Here is a 15692-nt window from a genome sequence, read left to right on the forward strand (position 1 = left end):
TATATATGGGGGGGTTCCTGCTGTGTTATATTGCTATAATGTTATATGCATTGTTAATATGCTATAGAGTATTCTATATTGTTTTGTGTTATTCATTGTTCCTGTTTTTGTATTTTTGTATTTTCTGGGTATATGTTCAATAAATTATCTTTAAAAAAAAATATCTGCAGACCTTGGCTGAGTCCAATAAACTGCATTCACCAGGTTTGTAAGTTTAACGCAAGTAACATTTTATTATGTACAGTATTATAATTAAACTGACAGAAAACATGTAACTGACTATCTGATACCATAGGAACATAAGAACAGGGGTAGGCCATTCAGCCCATCGAGCCTGTCCCCCCCCTTCAATGAGATCATGGCTGATCTGTGACCTAACTCCATATACCTTCCTTTGGCCCATATCCCTTAATACAGTGTTCTTCAAACTTTTTTTCCTGGGACCCATTTTTACCAACCAGCCAATCATCGGGACCCAACCCGGTCGACCTTCGCGACCCACGCCGGCCGACCTTTGCGACCCACGCCGGCCGACCTTTGCGACCCACGCCGGCCGACCTACGCGACCCACCATTTTCTCTTACCTTGTTTGCTGCTGCCAAAAATGGAGGAAATGGTTTTGGGTCCCTTTGGCCCACGTACACGCTCCTCCAATGAAACCTGTTGGATGAAGGGGAAGCCTTCCGGTGTCGGAAAGTACGGAGCCCCATCTGTCCAAAGTTCTGCATTTTTTTCCTGTAAAATTTTATCAAATAAAACCTCCCTGAACTTGCAAAACAAAATAAAAATAAAATGAATAAAATAAATGTAAAAAATAAAAATTAAATGAATAAAATAAATGAATTAAAATAAAATACTGCGACCATTAAAAAAAAATGGCCGCACTCCGCATGCGTGCCCGATCATTGGCGCGCGCCGATGATCTGGCATGCATGCGCAGTGCCAGATCATTTTTTTTTAAACGTGTTCGCGGCCATTTTGAAGGCCGCTTGCAGCGCCGCTATTCACAGCCGGCTGTTGCGCGCAGATTTGCGCAATCGGGAGCGCTGTGACGGAAGGTTCCGCGACCCTCCCGACAAACGCCCGCGACCCACCCGCGGTTCGCGCCCTCGAGTTTGACAATGCCTGCCTTAATATCTTTACTTAGCAAAAATCTATCTGTCTCAGATTTAAAATTAACAACTGTTCCAGCTCCAACTGCTGTTTGTGGGAGAGAGTTCCAAATTTCTACCAAACTTTGAGGGAAGAAGTGCTTCCAACATCTCTCCTGAATGGTCTAGCCCTAATGTTTCAACTAGGCCTCCTAATTTTAGAATCTCCAACTAGTGGGAATAGTTTGGCTGGGATTCTCCAATCCCGCGGCCAAGTTCTGACGCCGGTGTGAAAAGCGGCGCCAACCACTTCGGCGTCAATGGTCCCCGATAATCAGGAATGCTCTCCTTCCTAGGGGGCTAGGTCAGCGCCGCAGCTCCAGCTGGCGCGGAACGGCAGGCGCGTGTTCCCACATGCGCGTTACGACCAGTGCGGGTTCGCACATTCGTGGAATGGCCGGCATGATTCTGCGCATGTGCGTGGGTTCCCTTCTCTTGGGCAATATGGCGGAGCCCTACAGGGGCGAGGCGCGGAGGAATATATGCCCCCACGGAACCAGCCCGCCCGCCGATTGGTAAGCCCCAATCGCGGGCCAGGCCACCGTGGAGGCCATCCACGGTGTTAGAACTCCCCGCCCTCCCCTCCAGGATGGCCGCCGCAGACACACCTTCCAGGTCCCGCCATGTGAGACCTGAGTAACCCACGCAGGCGAGACTCGGCAGAACTCGGCGGCCACTCGGCCCATCGGGGCCCGGAGAATCGCCGGGGGGGGGGGGCGCTTTCAATGGCCCCCGACCGGCGCGGCAGCGATCCCGCGGGCGCCCGAGAATTGGCGCCGGAGAATCGGTAAGCCGGCGTTGAGGTGGCGGGGTGTGATTCTCATGTTCCCCCAGGGATTCTCCGACCCGGCATGGGGTCGGAGTATCCCAGCCTTTATCTTTATCTATCCTGGTTTCCCCTGTTAATACCTTAAATACTTTGACAAGCCAACCCCTTCTAAATTCTCATGAAAACAGACCTAATTTGTGTTATCACTCCTGTATCTCAACCCCTGAAGTCCAGGTAATATTTTTGTGAACCTATGTTGCACTATCTCCAAGGCCAAAATATCCTTTCTATGGTGTGGTGCCCAGACCTACTTACCCAAGTGGATAACCAAGGTTTTCTTTAGCTGCAGCATAACCCCTGTTTCTTTATACTACAATCTCTCGATATAAAGGCTAGCATTCCATAAGCTTTATAATTATTTTCTGCACTTGTTTGTGGCATTTGAAGGATCTATGCACCTGAACCTCCAAATCTCTTTGGACATCCACTGTACCTAACCTCTTTCCATTTAGAAAGTACACTGCTCTATCAATTTTTGGTCCAGAATGGATAATCTCACACTTGCTTACATTAAATTCCATCTGTCACAATTTGCATATTCACCTAGTCTGTCAACATCTCCTTGCTATTTTATGCTATTAGCTAAACTGTCTACAATGCCACCTAACTTTGTATCATCCACACATTTAGATACATGACTTTCTATGTCAGCATCCAAGTCATTAATGAATAGTGTAAATAATCGAGGCCACAACACAGATCCCTGTGGTACACCACTAGTTACCTCCTGCCAATTAGAGTAATTACCCATTATCCCCTCTCTCTATCGCATGCAACTCAACCAATTTCCTAACCAGGTCAATAATTTGCCCTCAACTTCTTGGGCTTCCATCTGAATTAACATTCTCTTTTGTGGGACTTTATCAAACGCCTCAGGAAGTTATGGGCGGCACAGTAGAAAAGTGGTTAACACTGTTGCTTCACAGCGACAGGGTCCTAGGTTCGATTCTCGGCTTGGGTCACTGTCTGTGCGGAGTCTGCACGTTCTCCCCGTGTCTGCGTGAGTTTCCTCTGGGCGCTCCGGTTTTCCATCACAAGCCTCGAAAGATGTGCTTGTTCGGTGAATTGGACATTCTGAATTCTCCGTCTGTGTACCCGAAGAGGTGGAGGAGTGTGGCGACCAGGGGATTTTCACAATAACTTCATTGCTGTGTTAATGTAAGCCTACTTGTGACACTAATAAAGATTATTATCATTATTAGTATTATAAATGGGTAAGGTCGAGGTAAAGTCACCGTGGTCTCAGATGACCATAGGCTGCTTTCCCCTTTAAGGGGGAGAGCTGACTGGTGGTGATTTAACCTGAGGATCACCACACGTAAGGAGAGTAGGGGCCTTCATGAACAACCTCAGCCGATACGGGGATTGGACGCACACTTCTAGCCTTGCTCTGCATCACGAACCAGCTGTCTAGCCAAGTGGGCTAAACTGGCCCCCTATATAAATAACACCGATAAGTATTCCCCTCAGTTACCTCTTCAAAAAATTCAATGAGACTTGTCAGGTATGACCTTCACTTCACAAATCCATGCTGGCACTCTCTGATCGACCGAAACAGTTTGAGGTGTTCAGTTACCCCGTCTCTGATTATAGACTCCAACAATTTCCCCACCACAGATGTTAGGCCAACTGGTCTGTAATTCCCTGGATTCCCTCTTGCACCATTCTTAAAAAGGGAGTGACATGTGCAATTTTACAATCCAGATGGCCAACTCCTGAATCTGGGGAACTCTGAAAGATTATAATTAGGGCATCCATTGTGCACCTCGACTTCCTTTAATACCCCAGGATGGAAACCGTCAGGTCCTGGGGATTTTTCATTCTTTAGTTCCATTAATTTCCTCGTTACTTATGCTGCACTTACATTAATTATATTAAGTCCCTGTCCTCTATCGACTATTTTTTCAGGATTTCTGGAAAGTTATCCTCCTTTTCAGCTGTAAACGCTAAGGCAAAGTAATTGTACAACATGTCTGCCATTTCCCCATTATTACTGACAATATCTCTATTTTCAGCTTTTAGTGGGCCTACATTGCTCTTGACCACTCGCTGTCCCTTTATATAACTATAATATTTCTTCTTTTTAATTTTGATGTCCCTTGCAAGTTTCCTTTCATAATCCCTTTTAGTGGCTCTAAAAAGCTGCTCTGTGACCCTTTGCTGGTCTTTGTATCTATACCCCTTTTCCAAACCCTCCTTTCTAACTGCCCCCACTCTCTACACATACACAGACCAACAACACAAAGGGGAAAGGATGATTGAGAAGTAAAGAAAGTATTAATAAGAATAAAAGTATATAAGGGGCGAGATTCTCCGAGCTCCCGCCGGGTCAGAGAATCGCCGGGGGCTGGCATGAATCCTGCCCCCGCCGGTTGCCGAATTCTACACCACCGGATATTTGGCGGGGGCGGGAATCGCGCTGCACCGGTTGGCGGGCCCTCCCCCACGAATCTCCGGCCCGGATGGGCCGAAGTCCCGCCGCTAAAATGCCTGTCCCGCCGGCGTAGATTAAACCACCTACCTTACCGGTGGGACAAGGCGGCGCGGGCGGGCTCCGGGGTGCTGGGGGGGGGGGGTGCGGAGCGATCTGGCCCCGGGGGGTGCCCCCACGGTGGCCTGGCCCGCGATCGGGCCCACCGATCCGCGGGCGGGCCTGTGCCGTGGGGGCACTCTTTCCCTTCCGCCTTCGCCACGGTCTCCACCATGGCGGAGGCGGAAGAGACTCCCTCCACTGCGCATGCGGGGGAATGCCGTCAGCGGCCGCTGATGCTCCCGCGCATGCGCCGCCCGGAGATGTCATTTCCGCACCAGCTGGCGGGGCACGAAAGGCCTTTTCCGCCAGCTGGCGGGGCGGAAATTAGTCCGGCGCGGGCCTAGCCCCTCAAGGCTGGGGCTCGGCCCCCAAAGATGCGGAGCATTCCGCACCTTTGGGGCGGCGCGATGCCCGACTGATTTGCGCCTTTTTGGGCGCCAGTCGGCGGACATCGCGCCGTTTCCGGAGAATTTCGCCCAAGATCTTTGATGCACTAGGATAGCTTCTAGTTAATGTTTTTTATGGAGTTCGAGCTTTCATTTCGGTAATTCCTCCTTCTAGGCTTGAGATGGTTTTCTCCGGCAAGGTTGTCTACTTTCTCGGTAGATTCAGGATTGTCTGAAGTTACAGCAAAGATGTACCAGGCATTCACTGGTTTTAGAACAGTAAAGCTATTCTTTACTTCAGCAGTGAGTGAGAGAGAGAGAGAGAGAGAGGGAGAGACTGTCTCTTTCACTTCCAAGGTCCAAGCACTTTAGCTAAACTCTCCCTCAGCTAGCATCACACAGGAACCAATCACTGACTGTTGTCAGGCAGAACACTGCCCTTGGTCAACCCACCGTTTGCCAGCCAACCGATCGAACCAATTTCCTCCAAAGCTGGTCCTCAAGATTCACTCGGCGCAGTGAGTCGGTTTCTCCTTTCCAAAACGGGCAGCACTGCTGCCTCACAGTGGCAGGGACTCAGATTCAATTCTGGTCTTGGGTGACTGTCTGTGTGGAGTTTGCACGTTCTCCCTGTGCCTGTGTGAGTTTCCTTCGGATGCTCCAGCTTCCTCCCACAGTCCAAAGATGTACAGGTTAGGTGGATTGGCCATGCTAAATTTCCCCTTAGTGTCCAAAGATGTAGAGGTTAACTGGGGTTACAGGGATAGGGTGGGGGAGTGGGCCTAGGTAGGGTGTTCTTTCAGAGGGTTGGTACAGACTTGATGGGCTGAATGGCTTCCTTCTGCACTGTAGTGATTCTATAGCTTCTATGGAAAATACAAAACCTTGGGACATACTGTCCTGGCAAGCAGGCTGTTTCAGCTTGACTCCTCTGCTTAAAGACACACTCCGAATATGGGTCCATGAACCAAAAACCATTAAAAAAAAAAATGGGAACAAAGGAAATAAACAGGAAGGACTCTTACACATTTAAAAATGGCAACAAGAAGGGAAGACTGAAATATTTATTGAATAAGAGAACTTTTTTATTTTAGTAAATGTATTCATATAAGAAATAGGAAAGGCTTTTATATATTTGTTTTTGTACGCTTGTACCTATTGCACAATAAGACCATAAGACATAGGAGCGGAAGTAAGGCCATTCGACCCATCGAGTCCACTCCACCATCAATCATGGCTGATTTTAACTCCATTTACCCGCTCTCTCTCCATAGCCCTTAATTCCTCGAGAAATCAAGAATTTATCAACTTCTGTCTTAAAGACAATAACAATCAATTTTGTTGTGGTTTAACTCTTCAACATAATAAGAATGTTTCTTAGGGGTTCCGTCAGTACTCTTGGGAGGGTTAAATGATTCAGTGGATGGAAAAGTTTGGGGAACCCAGGTTCTAAACCATAGACTACCTCCCCTTCTCGATGACCCAGTAAAGTGATCAGCTTGCCAGTATGGATCACCCATACGAGGGGTGCAAGTGACTTTGTATCTCTGGGCAATCTGGAGAATAATCAGTCAGGATTCCGATCATTACATGCAGTAACTCCCTCATGTAAAATGTGACTTGATGGACACTGAGTAAATGTATAACTGGACTCGGCAAGTAGCTTTCCAACACTCAGTCTGCAAGCTCAGATATGAGGAACAGCATAGAAACAGATATCAATGATCAGAGTCTTCAGGAGGAGAGAAAAGAGGTGAATATTGACAACAACAAAAATTCCCTGCCTCTTGAGACGAACTTCAAAGAGATTTCCTTACAATGACAAATTATCAAAGAAATTCAACTTCTGAAATGCAGGTTTAGAATTCCATGAAAGCTAGGCAGGCTTTAAAATAATTCATCCCTACCCAGGATCCCACTCCACTTTGTTACATAGAAAACAGAAACAAATTCATATTTACTTCAATTCATTTGGCAAGAAAGAATATTTAACAGTTGGAGCAGCCCCATTCCAATCCATCTTGATTCTATCAAACACTGATGAAACTGTAAAGGACGTCAGGTGAGATTAGATCCACAATAATGATGCTCATTAATTCAGACTGAAAGGAATATTTTAAGATATGGGTTAATTTGGAGTTGCAATCCAATGGGAATATGTGTATTGGAATGGGATGAGATTTCAGATATAAGACAGATAACTGGTGGATAATTGGAAATGAGCTTGTCACGTTCAAGATTGAACCAATTTAACAGATAAAAAATGTCACTTCAACACTGACCTTATAAGACTCAGAATAATCTGTGAAAATGTGGGTCATGGTCCTGTTCAAAGGTTTACATTCTTTCGTCTCATTTGTATATGCATTGAATATTTGATGTGATTCAAATGCTGTTGTGTAACAACCATATTTGTCCTCTTTGTCCTGAGGCATTGGAGTGAGTTATTGGTTATTTGGGTCACCGGGACCAGATGAGCTGGAAGGTCACAGGGAACCCAGAATTTGAGATTCCCCTACGCACTGTCGAGACTTCACTTCACGGTGTGTCCTTCCCGCCACTGAATGGTTCACCTGTTTGACAGGTTGGCTCTCAGTTGGACAGGGGGGTTGGTCAGTGAAGGCCTGAGGAGCAGGTAGGATGTATACCAGTCGGGAGTGGGAAGGGATCTCAGAGGGGGCTGGAGAGGCAAGGCAGGGGGTGCGGGTGGGCGGGGGAAGGGGGGGGGGTGTAGAATTGGTGAAGCTAGGGATTGTCAATATGAAATACTATTGTCAATGCGGAAATATGAGACAGTCAAGAGGACTGCTAACCTGAGGTCCCCAGGTGGAGAGACTGTTTCAATGGGAGATGATTGGTCACCAGGGGTGCATGGTTTGGAATCAGGCAATGGGGTGGTTAATGGAGCCCTGGGGAGAGGGTATCGGATGGAGGCCTGGGGGCTACCATTGTGGTTGGAGGACTTTTGGGGAAGGTTGGGCAGAGATAGGTGCCCAATCACAAAGGCTACTCAGGAGGGCACTTAAATCCAGAAGGTAGGTGTGGAGAGTCACCTCCTGAATTTACCAAAATCTTGGCCCGAGGTCTAATGAATGGGAACTATGGCTGATCTTAGGTTTTCAGTCTCATCATCATGATTAAAGTAGCAACCTGCCTCCTTGAAGCTGGGTTTTGATTTAGATTCATTGTCACGTGTACCGAGGTACAGTGAAAAGTATTGTTCTGCGTACAATCCAGACAGGTCTTTCCATACATGAAAAACATAGGACATATTGTGTATTTATCATGTGAATACATAGACATATACATCAGGTATATGGAGTGTAGTGCTACAACTATAGAGAAGGTGCGTAGAGAGATCAGTTCAGTCCATAAGAGAGTCATTTCGCAGTCTGGTAACAGCAGATATTATGTTGTTTTTGAATCTGTTGGTGTGTGTTCTCAGACTTTATTATCTCCTGCCCGATGGAAGAAGTTGGAAGAGAGAATAACCCGGGTGGGAGGGGTCTTTGGTTTTGCTGCACACTTTCTCAAGGCTGCGGGAGGTGTAGATGGAGTCAATGGATGGGAGGCAGGTTCACGTGATGGACTGGGGGGAGTTCACGACTCTCTGAAGTATCTTGCGGTCCTGGGCCGAGCAGTTGCCATACGAGGCTGTGATGCTGCCAGATAGGATGCTTTCGATGGTGCATCTGTAAAAGTTGGTAAGAGTCAATGTGGACATGCCAAATTTTCTTTGTTTCCTGAGGAAGTTTAGGTGCTGCTGTGCTTTCTTGTTCGTAGCGTCGATGTGGGTGGACCAGGACAGATTGTTGGTGATGTGCACACCCAGGAATTTGAAGCTGTCAATCATCTCCACCTCGGCACTATTGATGCAGACAGGAGCGCGTACGATACTTCACTTCCTGAAGTCGATGACCAGCTACTTAGTTTTGCTGACATTGAAGGAGAGATTATTGTTGTTACACCATGCCACTCGGTTCGCTATCTCACTCCTGTACTCTGACTCACTGTTGTTTGAGATCCGACCCACTAAGGCCGTGTCATCATTGATTGGATATCTGTATCCCTTCTGATTTAAAGGCAGAAATGGTCAGGTTGGAGGTGTGTTTGGTCTGGGAAAAATATTTGAAAGACTTTAATCCTCATCCAATCCAAACTTGTTAAAATCCCCCCTTCCCCTCCGCCGCAAAATTTTCTCACCCTATATATTTTCCTTTTGCTGGGGCTTTGACGCTTATTGGGAAACAGGTTTATTGATGCTGCCTGTTTCTGGTTCCTTATCATGTGATGTATGAAAACCACATTCATCAAGTAGTCAATGTTTGTGATAAGTGTCAAAACAATAAGTGCAGGTTGGTCATCCTACAGGCTTAGTTTGAACCAGTCCTCCCCTAACACTCACTTCTTTATTTCCAGTGTGGTTCACTGGACAGTGATTGGCAGTGGAGAGTCTGAACCATTTTCCACCCTCTTCTCTTCCTGATCCAAAAGCACTGGTTCCAGTTTTGACAAGCAGCTATTGCCAAATCTTTTTTGAAATAAAATAACGGAACACACACCGGGGATAGAATTTTTCTTGTTCATTTGGCTAGGTACACTACCCCTTTGCCTCCGAATCACTGGGACATTTCTGAAAACATTTCTTAACATATGTAACTTAAATGAAAAAAAAATCAGACATATATTATTATGAATTTTCAAAAAATAACATTGGAGAGTTTATTATTAAGTTTAGCGCTGATAACCTCTTTGTCGAAAGTCTGCAGAAACCCAAAGCACACTTTAGAAAGGCATACATACCTCACAGTATAGCCATGTCTGCTCCTTCGCTGTCACCGGGTAAAAATACTTCTCTAACAACAAAGTGAATGTACCTACACCACATGAACTGCAGCAGTTCAAGAGGACAGCTCAATACCATCTTAGAAATATGGAAGGTAGGAGCAGGAGGAGGGCAATCGGCACTTCCTGCCTGCTCTGCCATGCAATGTGATCATGGCTGACTCTCTCAACACCATACTCCCACCTTCTCCCCATACCCCGTGTCACCTTTAAAGTCCAGAAATCTACCTATTTCCTTCATAAATATATTCAGTGATTTGGCCTTCACAGCCTTCTGTGATAGAGAATTCCACAGGTTCATCACCCTCTGAGTGATGAAATTTCTCCTCATCGTAGCCCTAAATGGCCTACCTGTATTCCCTCATTCTTCTACACCCCAGTGAATACAGGCCCAGTCAACCTAATCTTTCCTCATTTGATAATCCTGCCATCCCAGCAATCAGTCTGGTGAACCTTCGCTGTACTCCCTCCATGGCAAGTATATCCTTTATTATATAAGCAGACCAAAACTGCACACAATACTCTAGGTATGGTCTCACCAAGGCCCTGTACAGCTGCAGTAAGACCTCCTTGCTCCTGTACTCAAATCACCTGGCAATGAAGGTCAACATACCATTTGCCTTCCCAACTGCTTGCTGTATCTGCATGTTTGCTTTCAGTAATTGGTGCACAAGGACACCCAGGCCCCTTTGTACGTCAACATTTGCCAATGTATCCCCATTTAAATAACACTCTGCTATTCTGTTTCTCCATCTGAAGTGGATAACTTCATATTTATCTGCATTATACTGCATCTGTCATGTACTTGTCCATTCACTCAACTTGTCTAAACCACCCTGAACCCTCTTAACAACCTCCTCACCACACATTCCCACCAAATTTCATGTCATCAGCAAACTTGGAAATATTACACATGGTTCCCTCATCTTAATTATTGATGTCTATTTTGAATAACCCAAACACTGATTCCTGTGGGACCCCACTAATCACTGCCTGCCACTTTAAAATAGACCCATTTTTCCCTGCACGCCGTTTCCTGTCTACTAACCAATTCTCAATCCATGCCAATATATTATCCTTGCAGCTTAGTTTTGTAGGACTTTATCAAAGGCTTTCTGAAATTCCAAATACATCACATCCACTGGTTCACCCTTATCTATTCTACTAGTTACATCCTGAGAAAACTCCGTAGGTCTGTCAAACATGATTTCCCTTTAATAAATCCTTGTTGATGTTGTCTAAAGAACACAGAACAAAGAAAAGTCCAGTAAGAAGTCTTACAACACCAGGTTAAAGTCCAACAGGTTTGTTTCGATGTCACTAGCTTTCGGAGCGCTGCTCCTTCCTCAGGTGAATGAAGAGGTATGTTCCTGAAACATATATATAGACAGATTCAAAGATGCCTTTGATAATGTCAGGCTAACCAGTCTGGCATCTTTGAATCTGTCTATATATATGTTTCTGGAACATACCTCTTCATTCACCTGAGGAAGGAGCAGCGCTCCGAAAGCTAGTGTTTGAAACAAACCTGTTGAACTTTAACCTGGTGTTGTAAGACTTCTTACTGTGCTCACCCCAGTCCAACGCCAGCATCTCCACACCAAAGAAAAGTACAGCACAGGAACAGGCCCTTCGGTCCTCCAAGCCTGCGCCGACCATGCTGCCCATCTAAACTAAAATCTTCTACACTTCCAGGGTCCATATTCCTCTATTCCCATCCTATTCATGTATTTGTCAAGATGCCCCTTAAATGTCACTATCGTCCCTGCTTCCACCACCTTGTCTGGCAACGAGTCCCAGGCACCCACTCCCCTCTGTGTAAAAAACTTGCCTCGTATATCTCCTCTAAACCTTGCCTCTCGCACCTTAAACCTATGCCCCCTAGTAATTGACCCCTCTACCCTGGGATAAAGTCTCTGACTATCCAATCTGTCTACGCCCCTCATACTTTTGTAGACCTCTATCAGGTCGGCCCTCAACCTTCTTCATTCCAGTGAGGAAAAAACAAGTTTATTCAACCTTTAACCCCATTGACATTTTCTAAATGTCCTGTTATCACATCCTTTATAATAGACTCTAACATTTTCCCTACCACTAATGTCAGGCTAACCAGTCTATAGTTGTTTTATTCCTCTCTAAAAGTGGGGTTACATTTGCCATCCTCCAACCTATCCAGACGGTTCCAGAATCTACAGAATTTTGGAAGATGGCAACCAACACATCCACTATTTCCATGGTCACTCTCTTTAGTACCCTGGGAACCATATTATCAAGCCCTTGAGATTTATCAAATTTCAATCCCATTATGTTCTCCAGCACTTTTATTCTAGTAATACAAATATCCTTCAAGTCTTCCTTCTCACTAGATCCTTGTTTCTTAGCATTTCTGGCATGTTATTTGTGTCTTCTTCCATGAAGACAGAATTCAAGTAGTTGTTTGGTTGCATTTCCATTTTCTTATTCTCTATTATAAATCCTCCTGTTTCAGACTTTGAGGGACCTACATTAATCTTTCTCTTTTTATATATTTTTAGAAGCTTTTTCAGTCCCCGTTTATGTTACTTGCAAGTTGATTTCATACTCTATTTTTCCTGTCGTAATCAATCTCAAAGAACAACAAAGAACAAAGAAATGTACAGCACAGGAACAGGCCCTTCGGCCCTCCAAGCCCGTGCCGACCATGCTGCCCGACTAAACTACAATCTTCTACACTTCCTGGGTCCGTATCCTTCTATTCCCATCCTATTCATATATTTGTCAAGATGCCCCTTAAATGTCATTATCGTCCCTGCTCCCACCACCTCCTCCGGTAGCGAGTTCCAGGCACCCACTACCCTCTGCGTAAAAATCTTGCCTCGTACATCTACTCTAAACCTTGCCCCTCTCACCTTAAACCTATGCCCCCTAGTAATTGACCCCTCTACCCTGGGGAAAAGCCTCTGACTATCCACTCTGTCTATGCCCCTCATAATTTTGTATACCTCTATCAGGTCTCCCCTCAACCTCCTTCGTTCCAGTGAGAACAAACCGAGTTTATTCAACTGCTCCTCATAGTTAATGCCCTCCATACCAGGCAACATTCTGGTAAATCTCTTCTGCACCCTCTCTAAAGCCTCCACATCCTTCTGGTAGTGTGGTGACCAGAATTGAACACTATACTCCAAGTGTGGCCTAACAATCTCTTTGTTCTTCTTTACTGACTTCTGAAATGCTCCCAATCCTCAGGCTTTCTTCTCTTCTCGCAACTTTATATGACTCTCAATGGGTTTAATACCAGCCTTAATTTCTTTAATTAGTCATGTAGGCCAGACCGGGTAAGGATGGCAGATTTCCTTCCCTGAAGGACATTAGCGAACTGGATGGGTTTTTACAACAATCGGCAATTATCATAAATTTTTAATTCCAGATTTTCAGTGAATTCAAATTTCACCACCTGCCATGGTGGGATTTGAACCTGGGACCCCAGAGAATTACGCCGGGTCTCTGGATTACTAGGCCAGTGACAACACCGCTACGCCACCACCTCCTCATCACAATTCATCACAATTGGTGTGAAGCACCACTTGATATTTGTCGTAAGTTTATCTTTTTACCAATTTGTACCTGAGTCTCCTTGCTCACAATTTAATTTAAAGTAATTCCCTCAATTGACCTTTTCCAGTTCCAGTCCCATAAGCATCCTGCATATCTTCATCAGTTCAGCCCCCCTCCCATCCCCAATCTACTTCGACTCAAGACTAAAAGGATTTAGTTTTTCTAATCTTTCCTCATCACTTAGATCTTTAAAATACACACCGTAACTCTTCTCTAAACAGCCACAATGCTTGAATACCACACTTGTGTTTCAGTGTTGAAAACTGGAAACAGTACTTGAATTGCAATGTCACCATAACATGGTCTCTCTTGTTGATTGCTGGATCCACATTGTTGGGGCACGTTGAATGTCGAGTCTACCAGGACTCTCGGTTCTGTCCTAGCTTCATCCAGCTATCCAAGATGAATTACACACCTTCCTGGGGATCATTAAACTATTTGGCCCTGTTGCCATCAATGGAGTTAAGTCACCATTCATCAATAAAGGTCGTGTGGGTCATTTGTGGTCATTAAGCTGTTTAGGTTGTAAATGACGCATTCCATTGGATTGCTTCATTTGCTGGTGTGCAGAATTGATATGTGAAGAAATGTTTTCAGTGATTGGCTGCTAATTATGAATGATCATCAGCTGAGGAGCTTTAGATCATTTCCAGTGCATATTCTGTAGCTGATCATAATGCCTACCTCTTTGTAAAATCTGATGACCGAGTTGTGTTTCACTCTGTGGGCACGAATCTCCGAATTCCGGAAAACTTTTTAAGTGTGGTAGCGAGCGGGAACTGCCGTGTGCTTCCTGACGCTCGGCAACGGTATGCAACGTTTATTGGTCCACTTAATGAGCCCCCCCCCCCCCCGCCGCTAACAAGGTCTAGCAGCACAGGCTCAACCAACCCCAGCCAGCTCGCAACAATGGCACCCAAGGAGACTGGCCCCTGGATTCGGGGATGCAGATCTGGGGAGGCTGCTAGACGCTGTGGAGGCCAGGAGGGATGTCCTGTTCCTCCAAGGGTTCCGGAGGGTCAGCCACAGGGCAGCCAGTGTTGCCTGCGACAAAGTGGTTGCGGCTGTGAGTGCCAGGAGTGTGATCAGGAGGACTGGCCTCCAGTGGAGGAAAAAGGACAATGACCCACGCCAGGCAGCTCAAGTGAGTAGACACCAATGCGCCCCCCCCACCCCAAGACCTTCCCGTCCCCACATGCGCGTCCACCACCCAACCCTCCATGTGACCCCCAAACCTCCCTTGACCCCCCTCCCGCTTCAGCTTCCCCAACCCTCCCTTCACTCCCCCCCCACCACTGTGAACCACATGTGTGGCTAACGATGCCCTCTCTGTGTCTCCTCACGAAAAGTTCTCCCACAATCGCGGGGAGAATGCCCAGACTGACGGTGGTGTGCCAGACATAAGAACCCTCAGCACCTTCGAGGAGGTGACTGGGGTGGCCTAGAACAGGGTGGTCACCAACGCAGAGGCTGGCGGACACCGCAGAGTTGAGGGGGACCTGTCAAACGTGAGCACCACACTGCTGATGATGTACATCAGGTGGAGACAGGAACCCCCAGGCGAGATAGCAATCAGAGGGCTGCTGGATCCCAGGACCCAGCTGGGTCCCAACCTGATGCTAAGCCTGTGGTAGAGGGCATCCTGGAGCTGATGGAGGCATTAGGGTGCGGCTGGGAGATGCAGAGGGAGGTGTCAGCTTCACTCCAGCAGGTCCGTAGCCGCTTGGAGGAGTCCTAGAGACTACAGTCACCGTAGATGTCACCGGCAATGCGCGGCACCGAGGCCAACACTGCAAAGGCGGCGACCGCAATGGAGAGCCTGGTGAATGACATCGGCACCATCAGTGAAGGTGTCCAAGGCGTCGCGCAGTAGATGACGGCCATGGCTGAGGGTCTCGGCAGAATGTCCGACTCACTGGGGGCTGTTACCCAGTATCAGGTCAACCTTGATGAGATTCTGCGGGACATGTCCCGCTCGCAGATGGGAATGGCTGAGGCACTGTGGAGCTTATCCCAGTCGCAGGTGAGCATTGCCAAGGTGCTGCAGAGCATGGCCCGGCACTGAGGAGCATGGCCAAGGGCGTCGACAAGTTGATGCGGACCATGGGGAATCGCCAGGGCTGGCAGAGCCAGATGATGCAGAGGCTCGAACCAGCTGCCCCTCCGTCCCAAGGTGAATCCCAGGGCCCTGTGGGCACCGAGCGGGAGGAGTGGTCACTGGGTGACAAACCGGACCAGTCCCATGTGGTGGCAATGGTGACCACCAGATCCCCTGAGTTCAACTTCTCTGATGAGGCCGTGTCTCACAGCCAACTCAAAGGACAGGGCGACACGGCTGTGCATGTGCCACTGAC

The sequence above is a fragment of the Scyliorhinus torazame genome, chromosome 1 (genome assembly GCF_047496885.1).
Source record: "Scyliorhinus torazame isolate Kashiwa2021f chromosome 1, sScyTor2.1, whole genome shotgun sequence".
Lineage (NCBI taxonomy): Eukaryota > Metazoa > Chordata > Chondrichthyes > Carcharhiniformes > Scyliorhinidae > Scyliorhinus > Scyliorhinus torazame.